Here is a 23,743-nt window from a genome sequence, read left to right as displayed (position 1 = left end):
CTCACTCTGTTACGCGACACTCGGGATTCGACCCGCCAAACTGCTGACCATCTGATCAACAAGCTCAGCATCCTAACCCACGGAGCCACCGCGTCCCAGGTAGCCAGGTAGCCCAACATAAATTACATTGCCTGACACTGCATCTAATAGAAAACAAGTAGGTGAAATTTGAGATAAAAAACAGTTTCTGCAAAAGGAAAGCAGCAGCCCACCTGATGATGGCGCTAGAGAGCTAGAGCTTAGATCTACAGTCTGCAAAAACATACATGACCTCTAGATGGCAGGAAAGATAGGCAAAACCTCCCACCATTGTGAGTTCTCCCGATTTTTGTTTTTTTTAGCCCACAGTAATAAATCCAGTGCGGTAGAAAATCAGTTCCTTGGAGCTTCTGATTCTTACTCCTGTCCTTAAAATTCTGAATGATAAAGAATAAATAAAGCCAAAAGAAAGCAGGATGGATAGATAGATAGATAGATAGATAGATAGATAGATAGATAGATAGATAGATAGATAGATAGATAGATGATGGATGGATGGATGAAATATAAAATAAAACAATTGGCTATTTTTAAACAGCTAATACTTGCAAATGAATTAGCCCCCAAAATAGCTGATAGGACTGTCTCTTTTTAAAATATATAGCACTGGGCTGGCACTGAGCTTCCAGGAAACTAAAAGACAACATGGCTTGATTCCAACATTTCTTGATTAATAGGATGTGAACCAATGTTGTCTTTGGCCAAGGGGAGCAAGATTCACCTTGACAATTTCCATTATAGGAAGATAATACGTTTTCTGGATAGGCTATACATACACCAAGTTAAAAACATAAACCCATATGGGATAAATAAATCTAGACAAAGGCCCTGAAGGACAATTAAATAATGTGCGAGTCAGTAAGCAGAAAATACAGAATGCTGGAGAAGATAAGCCTTTGGCTGATGTGGTCTGACTTCTTTATTGATTGTGTTCCTTGGGGCAACATACATGTTTCTCTTCCTTGCCAACTTCTATGCTCTCCACTCCCCTGAAGTCAAGACGGTGAAAATATGATTAATCTCAACTGCACCATGAATTTCATCACTGGGTAAAGGTTTGAACCCAGAACTTTCCAGTCTTAATTCAAGCTGTTCTTTCCATAGTTTCTGCTTTTCCATCCCATTCATCTCTTAGATGAAGTTGCCTAGTGGTTATATCTGGAAAAGACAGGAACAAGGCAGCTTGCTTTTTTTTGTGACCAAATGGATCGCAAGATTAATCATGTCATGGGATGCAAGGATCTAGATAGCGCTTAGATATAAGTCAAAGCTTTCCGTTTTCTATATCTCTTTGTTACCATCTTGTAGTTCTTGGTGTTTTTGCAGCCCAGAGATGGTCCTGAAGATGAATAATAATATTTGATGGACAAACTCTGGACTAGAAACCTGAGGTCCTTCAGATCTTCTGGACCTTAACTTGTCAATCCCTGCTCCATGACTCTGTTTACCAGGTCTCGTGGGATAGAATCCCAGGGCTCAAAGAGCCCTTGGAAGTCTTCTAGTAACCTTCTGCTCAAACCAGAGCCCCTAAACCATTCCAGACATAGGGTTGTCCAATCTTTTCTTGAAAACCTCCAGCGGTGGAGCATCCACAACTCCAGGAGGCAAGTTGTTCCATTAATTAATCCTTGCTGGCAAGAAATTCCTCCCTAATTCCAGTTTGCATCTCCCTCTGATGAGCTTCCACCATTGCTTCTTGTCTGTAGGGGAATCTGTAGTCTCAAACATCTGGAGTCTTGTCAACCCCTTTACTAGTTGGTGACCCCCATTGCTCTATTCCAGCGCAAAGCAGTATTTTGTAGCCCAGTACATGAATGAATTTAGAATTAAGACTACAATTAAGACCCAGGAGCCCTGGTGGTGATTGGAATGCAGTATTGCAGGCTGTCTCTGCACATAGCCAGTAGTTCGATTCTGACCGGCTCAAGGTTGACTTGGCCTTCTAGTCTTCTGAAGTTGGTAAGACGAGGACCCAGATTGTTGAAGGCAATATGCTGACATTGTAAACCACGCAGAAAATGCTGTGAGGTGCTATTGCAGGCTAACACATTGTTCACTGCCAGCAGTTCGATCCTGACTGGCTGAAGGTTGATTCAGCCTTCCATCCTTCCGAGGTCGGTAAAATGAGGACCCAGATTGTTGGGAGGGGGCAACAGGCTGACTCTGTAAACCGCTTAAGAGAGGGCTGTAAAGCACTGTGAAGTGGTATATAAGTTTTAAGTGCTATTGCTATTGCTAAAAAGCTATTGCTATTGCTAAGTTCTGGCTTTGCCATGGTTGATAGTTCAGCTCAGCTCAAGGGGGGGGGGGGAAAGGGAGAGAGAAAAAAACAGGGGAAAAAATAACACTCTCCCTGTCTTTGAATGTTTTTATTAAAAAAAATCTGTCAATCGATATCACTCAGCCCCAAGTCGGCTGCTCTGTTATTAGATTTCAGTGCAATCCAATTTGCAGCACTTTGAAAAGTTTCCCAAGAAGCCCCTGGCAGGAAGACAGCTAACCTCCTTTGCTCGTGGGCAATTTTTAATTAAAAGCTTTGCATAATTTTTGGTACCGGTTGCCCTTCGGTGGCTTGGCTGTGTTACCAAGTAGAATCAGAGGATTTGCTCTCAAGATCTTGTTTCTTGGTAGGTTTGTTTTTTTAAAAAAGAAAAACTAACCAGCGCCTGTGCAGATCCTCGCCTATTGCTTCCTGAAGCCAGAAAGGGGTAGGGGTGGGGAAGGTATTTGGGTAGCTGAGCTGAGCTGAACTATCAACCACGGTAAAGCCAGAACTTTAGGTAAAGGTAAAGGTTCCCCCGCACATGCGTGCTAGTCGTTTCCGACTCTAGGGGCCGGTACTCATCTCCGTTTCAAAGCCGAAGAGCCAGCGCTTGTCCGAGGACGTCTCTGTGGTCATGTGGCCGGCATGACTAGATGCCAAAGGTGCATGGAACGCTGTTACCTTCCCACCGTAGTGGTCCCTATTTTTCTACTTGCATTTTTACATGCTTTTGAACTGCTAGGTTGGCAGAAGCTGGGACGAGTAACAGGCGCTCACTCTGTTACGCGGCACTCGGGATTCGACCTGCCAAACTGCCGACCTTCTGATCGACAAGCTTAGCGTCCTAACCCACGGTAAAGCCAGAACTTTAACCACCCATTTTTGATGATATACAGGTAATCCTTAACCTACCGCCACAACTGAGCCCCAAATTTCTGTTGCTAAGTGAGACATTTGTTAAGTGAGTTTTGCCCCATTTTATGACCTCAACCTGCCACAGTTGTTTTAAGTGAGCCACTGCAGTTGTTAGTAACATGGTTGTTAAGGGAATCTAGCTTCACCGTTGACTTTGCTTGTCAGAAGGTCACAAAAGGGGATCACGTGACTCCAGGACACTAAGCATCATAAATATGAGTCAGTTGCCAAGCATCTCAATTTTGATCATGTGACCCCGGGGAGGCTGCAACGGTGGTCAGCGTGAAAAACGGTCATAAGTCGCTTTTTTCCAGTGACATTGTGCCTTTGAACAGTCGCTAAATGTAAGTTGAGGACTACCTGTATTGCTCTTTTTGAGATTCCATATTGATTTACAGCCTGTCAAATTTACATGCCTTATCTGAGAGCTAATATGAAGAGCAATAGGCATCGTAATAATATAAATTAGAATGCAGAGTCAAATTAAATCTGGTTCCAGGAGAGGTTAGATTGGCTGTCTGGAATCTCTCTGGGGAGAAGAGTTTGACAGTCTGGTTTGCAAAGATCAAGTTGATCCCTAGATGGCAAACTCTTTGCTTCTTCATACTATTTCTGGGTTTTTCAGCCCAAATCTGGTAGCCCTGTGGTCGGCAATCTCTTTTTAAGTCAACAGGCTACCACAAGTCCACCGGCCTCTGGGTTATAAGCAACATCAAAACTGGAAAAATACAAGCAGCTTTTTTGCGCCCAGCAAACATTTAAGATGGATTTTGGATTAGGCCTAAAGGGAGAGACTTAAGGAAATTTTGACTGGAATGGAAGGAGGAACAAAATAAATAAAAATGAAATGACCTCGGTCATCTTGGCAAACTGGAATTTTTCTCACAGCATTGATTCCTCAACAAGAGCCGGACTGATTATAAAATAAATAGCTGAGCGCTGCCGTGAAGATCAACCAGAATCGACGAGACTGGTTAGTTGGCTGTGGTCTAAAGGCATTTCAGTGCTTTGCCACAAGTGTCAAGACTGTTATGATGGAGATTCGTGCTGCACCTTGTCAACTTCTGGAACACGAGTGAGGGATCTAACTTCCAAGAAACTGTCCAAGCTATTCACTAAAAATAAGTCAGCTCTAAAAGGCAGATCAAGCGAGAGAATACATTTCTTCACCCCTACGCACCCAAATTACAGCAATATTGCGGATTCGGGTTCACTGGGTGAGCAGTGTAAGGCAAGTTTCCTTGCTGTTACCGTGAAAATAGGAAGATGGATGTCTGCAGTGGGACTCTTCATGTGCTGCTGTACACATCGTGAGAAACCATTATTTGATTCCATTTTGGCTTAGGAGGCCACAGGAACCTAGTCACTAGGGCTTCTAAAGTTAGGAGTTATGGCCACAAATTCTGATTGAATTAACCAGTCGTGGCTTGCTCCAGAAGACATGATTAAGCCAGGTCGTGGATGAATAAATGTGAACCCAGGAAAAGGGTGTGACTTCTATCCAAGTGTGTCCAGTGGAAGTCAGAGTGAAGTGATGCAGGAGCCAGGGTGGCGCAGTGGTTAGAATGCAGTGTTGCAGTTAGCCTGCGGGATTGGTATCACTGTGCCCACTGCCAGGAGTTCGATTCTGACTGGCTCAAGGGTGACTCAGCCTCCCATCTTTCCGAGGTTGGTAAAATGAGGATCCAGATTGTTGGGGGCAAAGATGCTGACTCTGTAAAAACGCTTATAGAAGGCTGTAAAGCAATATGCAGCGGTATATAAGGTCTAAGTGCTATTGCTATGCTGTTCACAGTGCCATTGCGCACACGTGATACAAATTGTGTCATTTGCATCGGTCACAAATGACATCAGTGATGCCATTCCTCTCCCCGGGATCCTCCTACGCCTAGCCAAGCCTGAATTCTTAGAAGAACAAGGCTAATATCTTGCATGCATACTTGCTGGGCCTTTTCCAAGAACCCAGCAGAATTTTATTCTCTGGATTTATGCAAAGATTCTTGCTTTCCAGTAAACGTCTCAGATGTGACACTGGGGGCACCTGAAGATTTTATGAAAAATTACAGGACGACAGCTGCTCACATTGACTAAACCCAGTGGAGGGGAAAAATAGGAAATGTGTTCTTCATTATGCAAGTAGTAATAAAGCATCGTAGGTAAAGAAGTTAGTAAAGAAGTAGCATCATAACCATCCTTGTCTAGTACAGCGTGCAAAGCACTCCAAGGGGGTGCTTCAAAGCACATTGCAAAGAACAACATGTTTCATACTTGAAGCGTTGAGGCGTCCTTTTTCTCTCCCATAAGTACACTGAAGGGTTTCCCAAGGTGTCTCTGCCCATGTAAAGCCTTTTCAACTGACTAGCCGTCCCAGTGGAATTGCTGTCTGTGCCTGCACTCATATACCCACTGAGAGAAACTGAAAGGGCCCTCAAATCGTGCGCAGGTTTCAGTGCTTCACAGAAAAATGCTTTATTCATCTCAGCACCCTCCATAGATTTGTATTACCTGACTGATAAGGCCAGATCTAATGCACACTTGAGGAACTGCAGTGTCACTGAACTTCAAAGGGTTTGCATTGGAATAAGCTTTTGTAGGCACATGCTGCAAACTCCATGGTGACTGGTGGGCCTTGTGTATTGGAATTTGAATAATTTACGGTGTTTCTTTTGATGAACTGACCCATCAGTTCACCACTCCCAAGCCATCTTTCTCTTACCCAGGGGTCTTCAAACTTGGCCCTTTTATGACTTGTGGACTTCAACTCCCAGAATTCCTCAGCCAGCGTTGAAATCCACAAGTCATAAAAGGGCCACGTTTGAAGACCCCTGCTCTAACCACTCTGCAAAATTTCACATAGGTAAAAATAAACCAGCTGAGGCTCTCCTAGGATGATCACAAATAGTTCACAGTTGGGAAAGACTCATGGTGTGTCATGGCCCACATGGCAGATCTCAGGTCTCTTTCTCATTTCTCGGTAGGGCTTGGAAGTATGCCAAGTCTGGGGAAGCATCTGCCAATCAGTATTGACATCATGAGCTTTCTAGCTTGGCCAAATCAGATAAAGATCAACGTTAGCAAAAGCCGGTCCTCATGAATCCCTCCTCATGAACCTTCACTAGATGGCATAGTATAAAGAAATGGACAGAAGAACATCACACAGTCTTTTCTGCTTTTTAGGAACTAATCTACGTGATGTATTGACTAAAAAGACAGGGAATTGAAGCAATTACCTTTGTCCCATCTGTTCAGTACAATTCGGCCTTCTCTCTCTCTCTCTCTCTCTCTCTCTCTCTCTCTCTCTCTCACACACACACACACACACACACACACACACACACACACACACACCAGGTGATCAATGAATGTTGACTCAGAGGATGTCAGGTGTAAAAAATCAGGACCACAAGTTACAGTAAGTACCAGTTAAAACATGTTATTGCTCAAACCTATAACAGAGTATAGTTAATGAGCGGTCTGCATTAAAATAGTGCTAGATGAAGAGTCAAAGGAATTCAAGTGGGGTTGGACTTGGATCACTTGTGATAATGTAATGATTCCAAACTGATTCCTCTCTTGACTCCATCTTCTTTAGTCCTGAAAATCTCTCTCTCTCTCTCTCTCTCTCTCTCTCTCTCTCTCTCTCTCTCTCTCTCTCTCTCTCTCTCTCTCTCTCTCTCTCTCTCTCTCTCTCTCTCTCTCTCTCTCTCTCTCTCTCTCTCTCTCTCCCTCTCCCTCTCCCTCTCCCTCTCCCTCTCCCTCTCTCTTTTGGATCTCGTTTAAATGACAGCTTTCTGCCCACTCAGTAGTGGAGGACAATATTGTTCATTAAGTGAGCATGGCTCAATATAACATGTTCCAGACTGTTTTCTTGATCTGAAAGACCTCACTGCCACAGATTCCCCAGCTGCGATTTAAAAACTGGTTCATATTTGCGGCGTGGAGGTGTCATTTCCACTTGCCTTGAGGTTTCACCTGGACCTGAGTAAGGGTTTACTAACGCGAGTAAAGGAGTGGGTTGCAAACAACATCTCTGACTTTCTCTATTGGAGACTCACAAGAGCTCATTAACACTTGCTTGAATGTCACACCGTCGTGCAGTTAGGAATCCTGACCATTGCAGAACAGTTGAAGACGCGGGCAATTTATCTGTGCTGCCGCAGCTGTGTGTGTGTGGAACCTGTTACAGATCTCTGTTCATCAGTAGCTCAGAGGTATTGGGAATTACAGAAGCATGGAACAGTCCTCTCTTGCTTTCGTTAATAACCTCATGAGTGCACGGTCCTTTTTTTTCAGACTGAAGACTTGATTTTGAGTGCTGTGCTCAAACGTCAACATATTGGTAGGGCTAGGATGAAGACACGAGCGGAGGAAAGCAAAACTATGGTTCCCTTTCACAAATATAAACAAAATGAAATCAAATTAATGAGAGGCAGTCTACCCACGCAAGTAGGTACTTAATAAGGTGTACTTTATCCTGTCACACAACAAATGTATTTCTCTGGCACATTTTAGAAATAACTTGCAAGCTCAGTCACACAGAGAGGGGACTCTATAGCTTTTGAAGCTTTGTCCTTGCTCCTCTGGACTAACACCAGAATTAAGTGTGAGCATGTAACATCCATCTCTCTGTTCTACCATCCTAGTCCATCACCTGGTTCAAGACCAACACCTTTCATTAAAGTTTTCTTACGCTACTGCCTTCGACCTTGTTTTGCTGCCTTCTTCCGGGCGTGTCTCGTCCTCTACCTCGGTCTGATTTTATCTGATCTTGGGAAGGATAATAGCTCTCATTCTTGCAGGAAGTCTGTCACATCCGTTTTGCACAGTCAAACCCTGGTTGTTGCCTGAACGTCAAGCACCTCAAGGTTGGTTAGGATCAGAGGGGCAAATAAGCCTAGCGCAATAAATTTTTTAAAACGGGAATGGAACCGTTGGTGCATTCCACTTGACAAGGTGGCCTTTGATGCCGCTTTCATAGTGGATTTTAGTGTATCTTCCTTATTCAATGTTTCATGCTTCCCGCAAGTATGAGGGGCGTTGCCTTGTGTTCTTAATTGTGCTTTCAGTCCATTCATGAGCTTGCTTGATATTTTGTTTTCTTCTGTTGGCATCTTTACTGAGAATGCATTCTTGGGGGTGGGTGGGGGGGAGGGAGAAGGTAGTAATCACCTTCCACTACCACTGGTTAGTACTCAGATGGCCACACCATAACAAAACTTCAGGACCGTAGGCTAGACTAGGAAGTTGAAAAACCATCTGGGATGAAAACAACAGCATATCACATCTGTACCGTTGCCAGGCAATCTACCCAAATACATCCTGAGTCAACTCAACTGGAAGGAATTTGATAATTATGCTTCCCAGTAGTTTAACCCAATATAGATCCAGCCAATATACAAATATTCTCATTAGAGACAGATCTCGTCCCCTAATCTTGACAAGGGACTCTAGAAAATTAGCTATTAGCAGAAGCTTTATCATTATGGATGGCTACCTTTGATCGCTTACGTCGCTACTTCTTCTCAACCCTAACCCCCTCCAAAACAACCCTCCTCAGATCTTGATATTCTTCTCTAGATACTAGTAGGAAATTAGTCTTAGAGGATGCAAGACAGTTTTCCAATTTGTCAAAACAATTCTAACCCTCTCATCCGTATGTGCTTTTCCCCACCCACGCAGCTATGAATGCATTCCATGCAAACTATGAATGTTATGAAACATGGGGAAACAAATGTTGGTTTGTAACAGATGGTACCAAGAATCTCCAGTAGTATTTCCCCTTCTTGGAGCGCAGTGTGCTATCTGCCTTGCCAGTTCAGAGACAAAAGAACTTGCTGTGTTATTTTTAAATATATGAAATCGGGACCTCACTGAGCCTAGAAAAGATTATATGGAGCATGATAGTTTCAGACAAGTTAGCTGTTGGCCAGTGGGTTTGCTTAGAGTTGGATTAGAGATCTAGATTCAAACTGTACTTGTTTAGATAGCTTTGACCTAATGCGGAAAAACATGAAAAGTCCTGCTGGATTTGTTCAACGTTATTGTACCCATAATGGTCATCCAGGGCCTTCCTAAAGTTTTCTGAACACAATGAAGGAACTGTAGCTTTCTTTTAAAATGCACCTTTGTGCTCATTCCTGCTGCGTTCTGTCTCTTATACTGAAAGCAAATATATAACCATGTTGATTAATGGCTATAGATGACTTTATTCTTTCAAAATTTGTCTAATGACTTTTCAGACTTTAAATATGGGCTGTGAACCTGCTTCCTCTTCAGCGTGGGATTTGACTTAGGTGCATACTATGTTTTCAGATAGTTCGCTCTACATCTCCTTCCCAGATCTCCAAGACCAGGGGTGTCAAACTCAATTTCATTGAGGGCCGCATCAGCATTGTGGTTGCCCTCAGAGGGCCAGGTGGGTATGGCCAGGGTGGGCATGGCCTACTGGGTGGGTGTGGCCAGCTCTACATCATTCGCATCAAGGGTGCCTATGGGGGCCTGGGCAGGAGTGGGAAAGATCTGAGGGTCTCTGGTAGAAGGAGGGTCTCTGGGCCAGGGCCAAGGCAGTGGGGGCTGTTCCCTCACTGTTTCCAGGATGGCTTCGCGGGCCACATGAAACTACTTCGTGGGCCGCATCCGGCCCCCGGGCCTTGTGTTTGACATGTCTGTCCAAGACGGTCCTCAATCTGTGGCAGGGGTCTTCAAACTCGGCCCTTTTGTGACTTGTGGACTTAAACTCCCAGAATTCCTCAGCCAGCGTGTGACAGCCCACAAGTCATAAAAGGGCCAAATTTTGAAGGCCGCTGATCTGTGGCATGATGCTTACTTCAAACCAAGCATGGTTTGCTCAGTCCCAATTTACTGTGCAAACCAAGTTGAAGTTGTACAACACACTGTGCCATAGAGTCTAGTGTAGAAATGGCTGGATTCATGCTCTATCAGACTCCCAATAAAATACGTTACGGAATTTGCACGATGCGTGAATCCAGACTGTTGCTTCGCTTTTCATGTATAAAAGATGGCCCAGGAAATGGTGGCATTCTTAATAGAAGAACATTAGGAGTCTCCTGCTGGATCAAACCACTGGCCATCTAGTCTAGCCCTATGCCATCTCAGACAAATGGTTGTCCACTCTCTTCTTAAAACCTCCAGTGTTGGAGCACCCACAACTTCTGGAGGCAAGTTGTTCCACTGATTAATTGTTCTCACTGTCAAGAAATTTCTCCTTACCCATACAGGAAGTCCTCAACTTACAGCCATTCTTTTAGTGACCAAAGTCACAGCAGAGCTGAAAAAAGTGGTCAACCATCTACATAAGGAAACCTTCCATTACCCAAAAATAGCATAACGAAACACAGACCTTAATCTGCCTAATGTCTCCCTTCTCAAATGACAATCATTTGCCTTCCCGGTGAGAACCAGCCCACAATGCAAAAATAGCTGTAGCTAAGGGTTGTCTCAACAATAACTCCATCGTCCTGACACTTTTTTTTCTTCTTCATCGGTGCAAACTGTACTGGAGTCATTGAAAATAGAAACACACAATTGTTTTGTCACTGTCACACTTGCAGACATGCAGTGGGATGCGCTCATTGTGAACCTCCCACCCAAATCACTCATTAGGAACCCATAATCAGCTCAACTTATATGTAGAGTACAAGGATGTCATTTCCTTGAGGTAGTGATGAGAGGAGCCCCAGGTATCTCTTTTGGGAAACTGTCAAAATACCTACTAACATCCAGAAGCTGCTATGCAAACGTCGGGTAATCTTAAGAATAAAAATGTGAGCATGCATAATTCTGTACATGATTGTTCAGCTAAATATTCAAAAGTTCCCAAGGCTGTTGTCCAAGCATGAATTCTCTTGATCCAAAGATAAGTGGAAGATGGATCTGGATCTAGAGATCCATATCATGATGGGATATTCTTTGGGAAGACCGCTAACACAACCTCACTGCAAGAATGCTGCCCTGCTCCCTTCCTCCTCCTCCTCCTCCTCCCTCCCTCCCTCCCTCCCTCCCTCCCTCATTCCTTCTCTGCCTGCCTGCCAAATAACTCTTGCCAGCTTGCATACCGGTACTGTAGAAACAGGAACACACCCATGGTTAAACCTTAAAATGCAGCAAAAAAAATGGAAAAGAAAGGAAAATACAGCATAAAGTCCAAACAAATCAAGATAAAAATAACAGGAAGAAAGAACCTTAAGGTAAAAATAAACGATGGCTAATTTCCCTGGCTTATCAGAATGTACTCCAGAACAATTTGGTTGTCAGCATCTTCCTGCCTGCCATCATTTTAATGTGTTTTAATGGATGTAAACTGCTGGGCATCAGCGCAAATTACACCGGTAGTTGAATATGAGAAATAAATTATGAGAAAGTTAAGAGAGTCACACTTGCCTTAACTTCTTTTCCACAAATGCATGACTTTGCACATCCCTACCACATTTCCTGCTTAATTTTACCTGTCGCCCTTCAACCAGAAAGCTGCAAGCCTGAGAATTGTTACTCTTGTCAAAATCACTCTGGGCTCTTAATAAATTTATTAACAGCATTCTGCCAAATGTTCATCAATCTACATCAGACATGTCAAACACAAGGCCCGGGGGCCGGATGCGGCCCATGAAGTGGTTTCATGTGGCCCGCGAAGCCATCCTGGAAACAGTGAGGGAACGGCCCCCACTGCCTTGGCCCTGGCCCAGAGTCCCTCCTTCTGCCAGAGACCCTCAGATCTGTCCCACTCCTGCCCAGGCCCCCATAGGCACCCTTGATGCGAATGATGTAGAGCTGGCCACGCTCACCCAGTAGGCCATACACACTCTAGCCACACCCACCCAGTAGGCCACGCCCACTCTGGCCATACCCACCCGGCCCCCCGAGGGCAACCGCAATGCTGATGCGGCCCTCAATGAAATTGAGTTTGACACTCCTGATCTACATTCTGGTCGAGATGAGGCCACTGCAGCTATACACAATGAAGTGACTGCAGCCACACCTAGAGATTTCTATAAAAACATGATTATATCAGCCATCTTATCTTCAGTAGCTTTTCTAGGTAATTTTTTCCCCTGCCCATTGGATTCACATATTAGGATCGCCGTTCTTAATATATGGTGCCACCGGTTGCTAACTCTGAATTGCGTTTGCCAATTTAATCCTCTTTAGTGTTCATTTCTCCACTTGAATATATAAAGAGAGGCTATCTCTGCTGTCCTTCCTTGGTTTAACCACACTCGCTCGGCTGAAAACCGTGTGTGTGTGTTATTAAAACTCTTTCTGCAATAAAACCGTTTTGTAGGACACATCTACAGCCTTGGAAGCAATTATTCCTCTCGGCGTACATTTGAAATGAAGTTGTTGAGATCTGTTCCTTTCCAAACTCCTGTGCTTTTTATTCCTGTATTAATAGATACTTCAGAGATTTGTACTGTCGCCATTGTAAGATAGTTTTTAGACTCTTTTTGTTGGCTTGGCTTGGATCGCATCTTTTTCATTTCATTTTTTTTTTGGAAGAAAGAAATCTTTAGACAGTCTCTCCCACTCCAATCACTGCATAATTATAATGTTGTAAGCCTATTCTATTCTACACACATCTGGATTAGTGGGAAGGATTCCTAAGTGATGAGTGCACAGGGGTAACTGTTATTCTACCATGGCAAAATCTCAACAGATACGAGACGATGAACAGTACATTTGCCTGGAGGGTGTCAGATTGTATGGATGGGAGTGAGTTGTTCTTCTCAGCAATTGCCTAGCCAAGTGGATCTCAACCTGTGGTCCACGGACCTCTGGGGGAGCGCACAATGTCATCAGAGGGAGGCCCTGCGAAGGCTTGAAGAAAAATTATGATTTAAATCTTGAATTAATCCTCGGGGGTCCACAGCCAAGGTCTGGGGCCATCAAAGGTATTTAAAGGAGTCCATGGTGAAGAAAAGGTTGGGGACCACTGGTCTAGCCAACAGATGCACAGACAAAATCCCAAAGGGAAGTTGCAGCAAGAGGCTGCCACTTAAAGGGTGTGGAACCACCCACACCCTGCTTTGGTATACAAGTACAGAGAAGAGCAACAAAGATCAGGGGACTGGAGGCTAAAAAATATAAGGAACGGTTGCTGGAATTGGGTATGACTAGTTTAATGAAGAGAAGGGTGAGGGGTGACGTGATAGCAGTGTTCCAATATCTCAGGGGCTGCCACAAAGAAGAGGGGGGGGGTCAATTCACCTGAAGGCAGGACAAGCAACGGATGGAAACTAACCAAAGAGAGAAGCAACCTGGAACTAAGGAGAAACTTCCTGACGGTTAGAACAATTAACCAGTGGAACAAGCCTCCTCCAGAAGTGGTGAATGCTCCAACACTGGAAGTTTTTAAGAAGAGACTGGACAGCCATTTGTCTGAAATGGTGTAGGTTTTCCTGCCTGAGCAGGGGGTTGGACTAGATGACCTCCAAGGTCCCTTCCAGCAGTATTATTATTATTATTAACTGGCTGCTTCCACTACAATGCTCAGTTTTGATTCTGCAAAGGTACGTTCAAGAGCATGTTCAGCTGGTTGACTTTGGATAGCTGTGTCCCTCTTACTGGAGTAATTTTTCTGCACTTCTGTACGTGCTTGTGAGCTGATGCTCGGGGGCCTGTTTTGGCAACCATTTCACTGGCATTCGTTCTTGGAATTTGGAAATAGGGAATGTTATCTTGCGTCCACTTGGTAGCTTTCAAGCTCTACTACTCAGGCATAAAGGGATGTAAAATCACAACAGTGGGATTCAGTCAATGAAAAGCAAGACGTTCCATCTGTAAAACACATTTGCCACATCACAATTTACAATATATCTCTTTTTTATATATATACATCCGCTGGTGGGCGGTGTGATGGGGAAAGGACAAAAAAGAGGAAAAAATACTACAGAAATAAATGTGGAGCAATCCCAAACATGTCATCTTTTACTCAATAGACGTCAAGCACTTAAACTCTTTTTTTTTCCTTTTCCCCCAGGAACAATTCTAGTTCTGGTTTTTTCCAAAGAGAAATCAGAATAGATTTTGAACCCACTTCAAAATAAGGGACTTTATTTGTCACTGGAAGAACACAATTTGTCTTATCTCTTTGGGGGCGGAGGCAGGGTGCCTTGGAGTCAGTCTTCACTCCTGCAGTTTTCCAAGATTTGGGAAGTGGTTTGTGTACCGTTGCCTTCTTCCTAGGGCTGAGAGAATGCTCAGTTGGCTTTGTGTCCCAGGCAGAAGTAGAATTCACAGTCTCCCAGTTTCTAGCGTTGCACCTTAACCACTACGCCAAGCTGGCTCTCCTGATCTCTGACGCAGAGTTACAAAATTAAAGGTATCGTTGGGTGATAAAGCATTTTACAATTTTGTCTTGTTCCTGTAAGCATCAGTGTGTGCAATTCAGGCACAGCTCAGTCTGTATTTTTCTCATTTTAGGGCCTGAGAACTGGGGAACACAGTTCTTGTAGCCATGTCTTTTAGACTCTTTACCTTGTAGACTCCCGTGACATTTTTATATTCTTCAGTCTAGGAATTAATCAACATCCCATAGCAAAAAAGCTTGTTCCCTCATTTGACCTTATTGAGGTCTAAGGCAGCCCTTAATAGGCCTGGCTTTTAAAACACTAGGGATGTGTTTAAAATGTCTTTTGCATGTTTATTACCTTCTGACATTTAAAAACCGGATTCTGATTTCATTTATGCTGAATACTCTGTCTGGTATTTTATGACTTAGTGAAAGTAGAATAACTGCTGGAACCATTTGTACCATGGTAACTGCATGGCACCTTTAGTGTTGTAATTGCTAAAATTAACGAAGCAAAATTCTGTTGAGGCAGTGGTTCTCCTCCATTGAATACCAGGGATGATGGCGTGGTTCCAAACATCAAGATGGCAGTCACCAAGGTACGATCAAAACTCCAACTATTTTTTAATGGACATTTGGCCTCATGAATGCCTCTGAATAAGACATTGCTGTCTGGGGTCCTTGGTGTTCTCTGAGCTTGGTGAATTTCTTGCAGACCTTTCATTACTAAGTAATTACTAAGTAACATCCGTGCATCCTCAGTACATATTGCTGACTTTCAGAGATTCTGCATTTGTAAGATTCCTCCACCGATCAGTTGAGTGGCTAGTTGGCATCCATGTCTCTCTTTATTGGAATGTTATTGTTCTACCAGGGCTGTGGGATGTTTTTTCAGCCAGAAGGAAGGACGTATATGATGGAAAAGTACCTCTGCAGGAGGAATGGGAGAGGTTTTGCCAACACAGAGCTTTCCTAGAAAGGGCCTGAATTAAGAGACTGCACAGTTCCAGGCTGGATGGGGGGGGGGGGGAGGAGGAAGGGGAAAAGGTTCAGGGTAGTCACACCCTACAATCTTTCAGGATGTATCTAGCAGCTTAGAAAATTATAACTTTAGTTTGGCAAGATTCTGTCTATTTGGTGCAAGCAAATCAAGGACTGGACTTGATTGGAACTCGCTGTCTCCTTAATGGGATTGAGCCTCACAGTGTATGACCTATGGCTGCATCTTCTAAGCTGCCCTAAAAAAAGTCAAGAGATTAAAAACCAGGGATGATTTTCATTGAATTGACAGTTCGGTTAATTAATTAACCACTCCATCCCAGGTGATATCATTTTCCCCCCTGTGCATTTAATTTTTTTTCTGTCTTGGTCATCTTAAGCATTTAGAGATGTGGGATCAGCAGGAGCTATTTTCACTCCCCCCCCAAATTTGAGATGCATTTATCTGAATCTGGTGGAAGGATTTAGAGTAGGATCTTTTGATACTATCCCTGCAATTTAACTATAGGTAGTCCTTCACGTATGATGCAATTGAGCCCAGGATTACAGTCATAAGTGATGTGGAGTCATAAATTGAGGCACAATGTGATCAGATTTGCAATTACAGCCATTTTAAACAATAGCTGTTAAGTGAAGGAGGCTGTTATTAAGCGGATCCATTTTCCCCAATGGTTTTGCTGGAAACCAAATGGCAGAATCTGGTAAAAATCTCACATTCCACGGCTGTTCGATAGATTTTCTTTTCAAAAACAATTAGATTCCAGGGATACATTATGCCATCAATAAGCACTTCCTGTCTAAAGGGCAGTAAATATTCTCTTTTCAAAATCCATACCAGTAATAAAAGCTGGGTTGAATCTCGGTAATGAAACCCATCGTGGATAAATGCATTAAAAACATTTAATGAATTAAATTCTGGGCATATATTTATTGTGCAACTGCCTTCTTAAATACATTATTCATAGACTTGCTGCCAACTGCATACATTCTGCTAACCCCAGGGGGGGGGGCAAAAGGGATAGATAGATAGATTTGCTAAATCGAATAATTCCAGAGGTGCTCACTGCACTTTAGCGTTTACCAAAGAAACAATATGTGTATCAAATGATGCTAATGTATCATAAACTGAAGAGTTTCTGGAAATGTAGGCTCTTCAAGAAATAATGATGTTACACAAGACTCATGCATATCTCTTAAGAGATAATTATACTTTAATTGCTGCCCTGATGAACTATCCTTTCAAATCGTGACAAATGGCTACCGAATCAAAGATAATTCAGGAAGCTTCATGATTAAACAGAAATTTGGAGTAAAATCCTTCTTGCAGGAACCAATCTGGGTCAGTTCCCAGGGCCAGAGGTTTAGTCTTTTGAGGTTTTGGACCCCATCCTTGGGGAATGTCTCTCTAGCGCAGTGTGTGCTTTGGGCTATTCTCTGTGTGGTATTTATAATTGTGTGTGGCTTTTTAGTTGTTGACTGGGGTTCTGTGCCCAAAGGACATATTCCGGTGGAGAGAAGTTCCCTGAAGATGGGCATGAGTCTGAAGGCTTGGAAGATTAAACCTCTGGTGACCAGCCTAGCTTGGATTCTGCAACATTATCCTGGGACATGTCGATTTCCCTTCGTTCGTGAAAATCCGCCTTGCTTTGAGCCATCACTTGGTCACCTTTGATTTCTTAAATTACATCGCATTAGCATTTGTGACTGACCATCAGGACCATTGCCAAACCAGATCTCTAGGTTGGTTGCTTTCAGACGTAGCTTGAGATCAGTTACAGATAATCCTCGACTTAACCATTGTTCATTTAGGGACCGTTCGAAGTTACGGCGACAGTGAAAAAAGTGACTTAGGACCAGCTTTCACACTTTACAACCATCGTAGCATCTCCAGGGTCACAGACTCGGCACCATGACTCATATTTATGACGGTTGCAATATCCCGGGGTCATGCGATCCCCTTTTGTGACCTTCTGACAAGCAAATTCAATGGGGAAGCCAGATTCAACTTAGCCACGTTGTTACTAATTTAACAGCTGCAGGGATTCATTTAACAACTGTGGCACAAAATGGGGCAAAACTCACTTAACAAATGTCTCACTTAGCAACAGAAATTTTGGAGTCAGTTGCGGATCTCATCTAAGGTACCTTCACCTCTTGCAGTTGATGCACTTTTGGTCCCAAATATCCTCTCTGCCATTGGTTGCTTCAATTTTGGCCCAACCCAGACTTTGTATTAATACTGTGTCCTTTTTTTCTTCTTCCAGACATAAAAACCACCAGAGATAGTGAACACTGCAACAGATACATTAGCTAAAATGAAATTTATCTGGGCAGAAAATGTTACCCTCGCATGCTATTTTTGCTGCAAATGTTTATGCCCATCTGTTAACTGTTAACATGGCTCTGTGCCGACTACAATTTGGCTGTTTCATTAAGGCATATGTAGTATATATGTAACCCACAAGCGCTCTGCATAAATTAATCAGTTGTGGAGGAAGATGGAGATTACTGTTATTATCAGCCCTTTAATGATTTAGTGAAAGCTTATAATGACCCACACTGTTAAGAACCATGAAGTAGTCCAATTAAGGTACATTTAATGGGGAAATAGCTGAAGGAGGATACAAGCAAGGCAAATAGTCACAGTGACTTCAAGATTATTCCTCGTTGCTTGTGAAAAGTAATGTAGCCATTGCAGTTGGCTCAGAACATGGCAAGGCAGGCAATGTGACTTCTTGGTTCTGCCTTATAATCGCTGGGCTGAAATGGTTCTTTCTGAAACCCAGACCTTAGAACATAGAGCTGGAGGGGACTTAGTTCTTCTAATCCAAACTCCTGCTCAAGGCAGGAGACCTTATACCACCTCAGTCAAATGATTGTCTTGTCCCTTCTTAAAAAGCTCCAGTGATGGAGCACGCACAACTCCAGGAGGCAAGTCATTCCACTGATTCACTGCTCTCGCTGTCAGAAAATTCCTCCTTTAATTCTAGGTTGCGTCTCTCTTCAGCGGTCTTCCACCCATTACGTCTTGTTCTGCCTTCAGGTGCTTTGGACAATAAGTCAATCCCCTCTTTGTGACAGCCCCTCAACTATAAGAGGGCTATCATGTCAGCCCTAAACCTTCTCTTCAATAGGCTAAACCCACCTAGTTCCTTCCACCGTTCAGGATACGATTTAGATGCCGAGACCCTGGAAAGCATGCAGAGAAGAGCAACAAAGAGGATGATCTTGGTTGCTCCTCTCTGCATACTTTCTTAGGGTCTCAGCATCTTTTCTGTATATAGTTTGAACCCAAATTACCTCCAGGGCTATCTATTCTTCCCCCTGTGCTCTCAGATTTTCCAGAAGATCCTCTCCTCCATGTCTTACCATGGCTAGGACTAATACCAACAGAAAATAATGGGTTTTGCTCTCTTTGGGATTTTCCACTGTTTTCCACTGGAATAAGCAGCCATCAGAGACTTCCTAATTACAGTTTAAGAAACAGCTGGTGAATATATTTTCTAAGTGAAGAAGCCTAACTCGGGAAAGTCAGAAACAAGGTAATCAGGATGCACCAGTGAATGCAAGGCACTGTGTTGCACCATCTGCTATAAACGTTAGGTATCTATGCTGTGTCTTCAGAGCACACCTCTGAACACACCTCCATCTAGAAGCCATCAGAAATTATCTGTCCAAAAGGGCTGCAGGTGAACAAGACCTCATACCAGGGAAACGTTCCTTTCAGACAAACAACCCTTGGTTGCCAGCTGAGTTGGAATCTCAAAATGTGCCATATTGAACATCTGGAGGCTGAGCCAAAGCTTCCAAAAGTCCCTACAAAGAGCTTCTTGACGGTTGCTACTCATCTAGAATATAAGAGGCTGCCAAAAAGAAGAGAAGATCAAACTATTCTCCAAAGCACCAGAAGGCAGGACAAAAAACGATGGATGGAAACTAATCAAGGAGAGAACCAACCTAGAACTAAGGAGAAATTTCCTGACAGTTGCAACAATGAATTAATAGAGTAGCCTGACTCCAGATGTTGTGGGTGCTCCAACATTGGATGTTTTTAAGAAGAGATTGGGCAGCCATTTGTCTGAAATGGTAGAAAATCTCCTGCTTGAGCAGGGGGTTGGGCTAGAAAATGTCCAAGGTTCCTTTCCAACTCTGTTATTCTAATATCTGACCCTGGAAAACAAGGGCATTTGCAGAGAAGGCAAGTGACATCATGCCAGTCATGACATCATTATGTAATTGATAGAAATAATGTTCCGTATTTGCATCAGGATGTGACCTATGCAAATAACTAAATCTATAGCATTCTGGCAAACATGTTGGGATGCCTGTGTTGTTGCCATGGTTTCTACCAGTGGGCTATATGGAGGACTATTTCAACTTTTACAAATATTTTTCCAATGGAGATACTGTATTTATGGTTGTGCCTGTAGCCTGTCAAGTTACTGAAATTCTTACTTCCATTGTTCCACCACTACTCACTCTCATATTCTACATGTCGCTTCTGTTTTCAACTGCTCACTTCACTTTTTTGATAGAAACATCTTCTTCAAGTACTGTCAGTCATGCATATCCATGCCCCAGAGTATTGAAATGGCAGATCTGTCCCGGAAAATGGATGACTTGGAAATTGGATGGAAAAATAAAAAAAGCAGAGGTGATAATACCACAAGGAAGGAAACACACCTTTACTTTGGGTAATGAAAACCTCAGCTTTCAGCAATCCAACCTGGTTTGATGGGTTAGGGCAAGGTTTTTAATATTTTTTAATTATTGTTTTAAATTTGGGCATTATATTTAATCGTTTTTTTAACTTTTGTATTCTGTTTTTATATTTATTGCCCTGTACACCGCCCTGAGTCCTTCGGGAGAAGGGCGGTATAAAAATATAATAAATAAATAAAATAAATAATAAATAAATACTTGGCATCCTCAGGTTAGGCTCGGCTGCCTAAATGTAAGCCTTTGGGGGGGGGGGGAGGGTGCCTCTAGTTGTTCACTTTTATTTTATAGATTTATTTATTTGCATAAATCCCCCCCCTCAGTGTACACTACTTACTAGATTCTAGTTGGCTTACAATATTCTAAATACATATGTGTGGGAGGACCAGATAAAAGAACACATCACATTTACAGTGTTTGCAGAAAAGAATAATTACCACATTCTTTTAGGAATGATAAAATGGTGGGCTCATTTAGACCTGGGAAGGCTGAGTATTGCAAAAAAAAAAAGGGGGGGGAGCTATTGCTGTTGCTATCCTAGTCCCACGATGTGGGAGAAGAAGTGGCAGAACCTGGGGGCAGGGTGAAAAGAAGGATCAGCCTAGAATCCCTATGTAGCCACAAGCAAACTAAAGCCAACAATCCTTGAGTGCCATTGACCCTTATTTAACTCTAACCAGGTGCTGACTGTTAGTTGAGAAGATTCTTGTGCCTAGGCTTCAGTGATAAATCATTTTAATTTAATTTAATTGAACCTTCATGTGTGGACCAGGACTTTCATATCTGACATGATTTTTCAGGGAGTGGGTATTCATGGCACCCTCTCTCTAGGTGGGTAGATTCTACCTGGAGCAACTGTCCTAAAGGCCTAAGCCGTGAAGGTCTTTGTAGGTCAAGATGTATATACCATTATCTTCCAAGTGTTCTCCTCCCACCCCAAAAATGTGTGTTCTTCGACTTCAAAATGAAGGTCCATCTCTGCTCTACACACTTTGTGCTGATACGAACTGTGGGTCCCACTCTTAGGACTTGCTATTAGAATACTCAAAACTTTTATAAGCTGCTAGACAACTCATGATCTAGGTTGTGGTTTCAGAGATATTTCCATGCCTAAACAGATATCTAAAAAGGTAAAGGTAAAGGTTCCCCCGCACATGCGTGCTAGTCGTTTCCAACTCTAGGGGGCTCATCTCCATTTCAAAGCTGAAGAGCCAGCGCTTGTCCGAGGACATCTCCGTGGTCATGACTAGACGCCAAAGGTCCACGGAACACTGTTACCTTCCCACCATAGTGGTCCCTATTTTTCTACTTGCATTTTTACGTGCTTTCAAACTGCTAGGTTGGCAGAAGCTGGGATGAGTAACAGGCGCTCGCTAAGGGGAGGCAAAAAGTAGTGGGAATGGAAGCATCTTCCAACTTCCTGCTGGCTTCCCCATTGACTTTCGTTGTGGCAAGTTGGCATTCACCTGACTGTCCACTGAAGCCACCACGACGTTCCTAAATTTCAGTTGCACAGAAGTGTGATGGCTTCAGTAGATAGCCACAATCATGTGATTTCTATTTCCAATGCTTACTGCCGACTTGATTTTGGTTGCATTCTGTAGGTTAGCCCCATTGAGGTACATCGTTTTAAAAAATGTTTCCCTATGATGTACTGTTTCACCAGTTGAAGATGACAAACAATCAAAGAGACAGAAAAAATACATAGATTGCATCCCTCTAGTGAGGGAAATGGAGAGATAACCCGATCCTTACAAATCTCACTTTTGATCTTTAGAGTGCATAAGCTAAGGATATAGGTCCAACACAGCCACTGATAATGGTGTTTTCTTTTCTAAACATTTCTACCCTGTTCCTATTTCTCTTCTACTATTCCGAAATCTCAGTCTAAACTTTACATTCCAATCCTAATCACACTTCAAAATAAACCTCTTTGAAGACTTATGGAATTTATTTCCCCAAATAAAACACGTTTATCACTAGCACAGCTAAATGAATAGCAATAGCAATAGACGTAGACTTATATACCACTTCACAATGGTTTACAGCCCTATCTAAGCAGTTTACAGAGTCAGCATCTTGCCCCCAGTAATCTGGGTCCTATTTTTTATCAACCTGGGAAGGATGGAAGGCTGAGTCAACTGTGAGCCAGTCAGGATTGAACTGCCGGCAGTGAGCAGAGTTAGCCTGCAATACTGCATTCTAACTACTGTGCCACCATGGCTCTTGAATGTCTTCACAAGAGGACATTTTCCTCCTTGCAATATTGGTAGTGGGCCTAAAATATGACGTTACTCATACAGGTAGTCCTTGACTTATAACTGCATTTGAACCCAACTTTTTGTTGTTAAGTGAGTTTTGTCCCATTTTATGACTTTTCTTGCCACCTTTATTAAGTGAATCACTGCAGTTGATAAGTTGGTAAGCTGGTTGTTACTTGAACCTGGCTTCCCCCTTGATTTTCTTGTCAGAAGGTCACAAAAGGGGATCCCATGATCTTGGGCACAGCAAAGGTCATAAATATGAACCAGTGGTCAAGCATCTGAATTTTGATCAGATGGTCATTGTTCAGTGCAGTTGTGACTTTGAACGGTCACTAACTGTTGTAAGTCAAGGACTACCTGTATTATAAATATGGAGGGGGAAGAATGACAAACTACCTAAAGATACATTCAAATAGAGTGATGTCATATAATTATGATCTTGCTGATATTTGAAAATAAATCCACAGAATTGTTGCAATAGCTTCTGTGAGAGAACCAAGTGGCTTCTGTGCGATTCTTACTATTACTGGCTAATGCTACATAGTGCTTTGGAGAAATGCTTTATATAATAATTTGTAATAGAGTTTTCTTCATACAATGAGTCTATATTATTTCTATACTGAATCCTAGGGAGGCAAGTACTCAGTTGACCTTTTAAAGCATTACATTCATTTACTGCCCTGCTGGGAGAAATACAAAGCTCTCTCTTGGATCAACTAAGAGGTTTTCAATGGCAATATTCATGGCACAAGAGCTTCATTGAAAGAAATACTCAGAAATATACTCTAAGTATTAAAACACCATCCAATCACATACAAATATTTTCATTCTTCAAAGAACCATTTTTCCCCCTCAGAAAGAACATTTCCTCTCAAAAGAGCATTTGGCCCAAACACAATTTATCCGAAGCAGTGCCCAATTTTTGTCCTTTTCAGTTTAAATATTTTTGGTCTACATCAAGCTAAATTCTTTGAAATTGATTGCAGTACAACCTCTGGAAGAAAACGTGCATTGAGAATTATTTTAGGCTACCTATTTAAATGGGAGACTATTGGGAAAATGTATTCAGTCCATATGGAGAGCCGAAGTGAGTTAGGGTTACAGTGTTGGACTAGAAGACCCAGATTCCACCCAAATCCACCAAAACTCATAGGATGACTTGGGGCCAGTTGCTCTTTTCCCGGCTTAACCCATTCCCCAAGACTGGGGTGGCGGGCAACGCCTTGCGCATTGACAGAA

The 23,743-nt window shown here is 42.8% G+C and overlaps 1 protein-coding gene across 1 annotated transcript in view; it reads right to left on the bottom strand.

The window, feature by feature from the left end:
* The window catches only part of VSTM2B (V-set and transmembrane domain containing 2B), a gene marked incomplete at both ends in the record, with an annotated part of 42,365 nt that overhangs the window by 2,205 nt on the left and 16,417 nt on the right, over nt 1-23,743 (bottom strand). The gene's annotated exons all lie outside the window — the stretch shown is intronic.

This window comes from Vipera berus (assembly GCF_964194415.1).
Source record: "Vipera berus genome assembly, chromosome: 10".
In the NCBI taxonomy this organism is placed as follows: domain Eukaryota; kingdom Metazoa; phylum Chordata; class Lepidosauria; order Squamata; family Viperidae; genus Vipera; species Vipera berus.
Note: the sequence above shows the minus strand (reverse complement) of the source record. Positions and strands in the feature narration are given on the sequence as shown.